Here is a 4,195-nt window from a genome sequence, read left to right on the forward strand (position 1 = left end):
GTTCAAGTGAAAGGAAGTCTCTCACTTTAAATCAAAGCTAGAAATGATTAAGTTCAGCGAGGGAGGCATATTTAGGGCTGAGATAGGCCAAAAGCGAGGCTTCTTGTGCCGAGTAGGTAGCCAAGCTGTGAATATGAGGAAAAGTTCTTGACAGAAATTAAAAGTGCTACTCTAGTGAATAGACAAATGATAAGAGTGAAACAGCCTTATTGCTGATATGGACAAAGTTTTAGTGGTATGGTCAGAAGATCAAGCCAGTCACGAATTAGGTTTTCCCTTAAGCCAAAACCTAATTCAGAGCAAGGCCCTAACTCTCTTCAGTTCTATAAAGGCTGAGAGATATGAGGAAGCCTCACAAGAAATGCTTGAAGCTAGTAGAGGGTGGTTTGAGAGGTTTAAGGAAAGAAGCCATCTCCATAAGATAAAAAAGCAAGGTGAACCAGCAAGCGCTGATGTAGAAGCTGCAGCAAGTCATCCAGAAGAGCTAGCTAAAATGATTGATGAAGGTGGCTATGCTGAACAACAGATTTTCAATTTATACAAAAAAGCCTTATACAGTAAGAAGATGCCATCTAGGACTTTGATAACTAGAGAGGAGAAGCCAATGCCTACCTTCAAAGGAGGGGCTGATTCTCTTGTTAGGGGCTAATGCAGCTGGTGACTTTACATTGAAGCCAGTGCTCATTTACCATTCTGAAAATCCTAGGGCCCTTAAGGATTATGCTATATCTACTCTGCCTGTGCTCTATAAATGGGACAAAAAAGCCTGGATGAGAGCACATCTGTGTATAGCATGGTTTACTAAATATTTCAAGCTGAATGTTGAGAAATATTGCTCAGAAAAAAAGATTTCTTTCAAAATATTACTGCTCATTGACAATGCACCTAGTCACCTAAGAGCTCTGATAGAGACGTGCAGAGAAATTAATGTTTTCATGCCTGCTAATAAAATATTCATCCTACAGCCTGTGGATCAGGGAGTGATTTTGACTTCCAAGTCTTTTTTTTTTTTGACTGTTTTTTTATTGAAGCATAATTGACTATATGTATTTGTGGAGTACAGATTTGAATATCAATACATGTGTACAATATGTGGTGATCAAATAGGGATAATTAGTGTGCTCATGTTTACAAAATGTAATCAGTCTTTGTGACCCTTTACTAATTTCTCGCTAACCCCTCTCCCCCTCCCCTATTCCCACCTCTAATAATCACAGTTTTGTTTTTGTTTTTTTTTAAGTTCAATGTATTATAGTGATTCATTCTTTCTTTCTTCCTTTCTTTCCTTTTCTTTCTTTCTTTATATTATTTAAGACATACACTTCCTAAGGCTATAGCTGCCATAGACAGTGATTCCGCTGATGGATCTGAGCAAAGTGAATTGAAAACCTTCACCATTCTAAATGCCATTAAGAGCATTCGTGATTTGTGGGAGAAGGTCAAAATATCAACATTAAAAGGAGTTTGGAAAAAGTTGATTCCAACCCTCACAGATTACTTTTTGAGGGGTTCCATAAGAAGCAACTACTCATCCATTCAAGTTTTATTATGAGATTGCAACAATTCAGTCACATCTTCAGCCTCCACTTGTAAATTCTAGTTCTCTTACTTTTTCCACCACATCTTATTGAAGGAAGTAACTGCAGATGTGGTGGAAATAGCAAGAGAACTAGAATTAGAAGTGAAGGCTGAAGAAGTGACTGAATTGCTGCAACCTCATAATAAAACATTAGCTGATGAGTAGTTGCTTCTTATAGATGAGCAAAGAAAGTGGTTTCTTGAGATTGACTGTCCTCCTGGTGAAGAAGCTGTGAACATTGTTGAAATGACAACAAAGGATTTAGAATATTACATAAACTTAGTTGATAAAGCAGCAGCAGATTTTGAGAGGATTGGCTCCAATTTTGAAAGAAGTGGGTAAAGTGCTATCAAACAGCATCACATGCTACAGAGAAAACTTTTGTGAAAGTTAATAGTCAATCGCTGCAGCAAACATCATTGCCATCTTATTTTAAGAAATTGCTACACCACCCCACCTTCAGCAACCACCACCCTGATCAGCCAGCAGCTGTCAAGATGGAGGCAAGACCCAACACCAGAAAAAAGATTATGACTCACTGAATTAGGTTCAGATAATTGATAGCATTTTTTTAGAAATAAAGTATTTTTAATTAAGGTATGTACATTATTATTTTAAACCCAATGCTATCACACACTTAACATACTACAGCATAGTGCAAACATAACATTTTTTTTTCAAAGATGACTGGTAAGGGGATCTTTTTTTTTTTTTTTTGACTGGTAAGGGGATCACAACCCTTGGCACTGTGTAATCTGCACCACGCTCAGCCAGTGAGCGCACTGGCTATCCTATATAGGATCTGAACCCGCTCGGCACTACCAGCGCCGCACTCTCCCTAGTGAGCCACAGGGCTGGCCCTGGTGAGGGGGTCTTAACCCTTGACTTGGTGTTGTCAGCACCACGCTCTCCCATGTGAGCCGACTGGCCATCCCAATATAGGGATTCAAACTCATGGCCTTGGTGTAATCAGCACCACACTCTCCCAAGTGAGTCACGGGCTGACCCCAAACATAACTTTTATATGCACTGGGAAATCAAAAATTTTCTGTGGCCCACTTTATTGCAATATTCACCTTATTGCAGTGGTCTGGAACTAAACCCACAAATATACAGGTATGCTTGCACCAATTTCTGATCTACCCTATGAGTTCTCAGTTATAATGTCCCCTAGTTGTGGAAGTATACCCTGACTATGGTCACCTTTTCTTTTGTTTCCCAAATATACCTGGTTCTCCATTGTCCCAAGGGAATTGACCTAGGGCCCCTTCTCAGGATCCCAAAGCATCATCTATATGTCTTGGTTTCCTTCTCTCTTAAACCTTCATGGGGACACCTGCTGGAGGAGAAACACCAAAAGGATGGGAGAAGGGATTGGTAAAACCTGGTTCTGATTTACCATAAATGCTTCCAAATCATTGTCTTAGGTTACACCTTCTCTACAAGCCAATAATGTAATATTTTGTGAACTATGTTCTACTGTTCCCTACCTTCCCCCAGCTTGAAGTATAATGCCCAGCTGCCTGAGGTAAGAAAAAGACCAAACAGAAGTAGATTTACAGGGATAAAACTTCAATTAACATCTCTAAATAATATTCCACTGCATGTGCCTTTACTTACTTTTTCCTTACATGTATGTAAAAATCATGTACAGTACTATTATTAGTACTATTCTCTACCAAGGCTTTTTTGTCCTACCAATACTTATATGTAGCATTATATTTTAAAAATTTTTGTGGATCAGTGAATATTCTTCAGTGTCATTGATAATGCTATATAATATTCCAACCTAAAGAGCATTGTAATTTACTTAGTTTCCAATTTTTCATTATTGTAACATAACACAAGTTTAAACACAAACATGGTATTTAAACACCCTTTGAAAATAACATTCCATGATTCTGTGAAGGAACAAATTCCAAAACAGAAGGTAGTTCTGTTCCAATGGGTGCAGCCTGGGCACACCATTCTGTACCACCAGGGCAAGAATTCAGGAGAACTTTCATGGGGTTGAGGTAAAAGGAAGGCCACAAGGCCCATAGGACCTGGTACAGGGAAATTCCCTCTAATTGGATTCATTTTTATCTAAGCCCACCACTTTGGCTGAATATGTTAAGAACACACACAGTGTTGGACTCTCCCCAGGACAAGTCCATGAGATCCTTCATCCCCACCCTCCACTTGCATTGGGACAAATCAGTTGCAGACCCTCCTCCTCCTGAATGAGTTCTGGAGAAGTGGAGAGAGAAAGCGGGAGAGGAAATGCATATAGAATTAAGGAGACTCCAAGCCAGGGCTTGTGTGAAAATAACAGAAATTAAGAGTTGGAGGGATCTTAGAGATCATTATATCATCAGAGCCAGACCTTTATTTGGGGAATAAAGTGATTTAACTACATCAGAGTAGACGAGTGAGAGAAAACATTGATGGTGAAATATCAGGACAGATTATGGTGGATCCTCCATTAAAAGCCAGATTTGTAAGATCAGATTCCTTGGAATGGGTAAAGGCCACCATTTTGAGTGGTTTTGCCAAAAGGGTCAAACATCAAAAGTAGGATTACCAGATAAAATTCAGGACTCCCAGTTAAATTTGAACTTCACATCAAGAATGAAT

General features: G+C 39.2%; 1 pseudogene; it reads left to right on the forward strand.

Moving 5' to 3' along the window:
• The window catches only part of LOC103581414, a 2,474-nt pseudogene extending 334 nt beyond the window's left edge, over positions 1 to 2,140 (forward strand).
• Positions 2,141 to 4,195: the final 2,055 nt, after the last annotated feature.

The sequence above is a fragment of the Galeopterus variegatus genome, unplaced genomic scaffold (genome assembly GCF_000696425.1).
Source record: "Galeopterus variegatus unplaced genomic scaffold, G_variegatus-3.0.2 Scaffold12995, whole genome shotgun sequence".
NCBI lineage: Eukaryota > Metazoa > Chordata > Mammalia > Dermoptera > Cynocephalidae > Galeopterus > Galeopterus variegatus.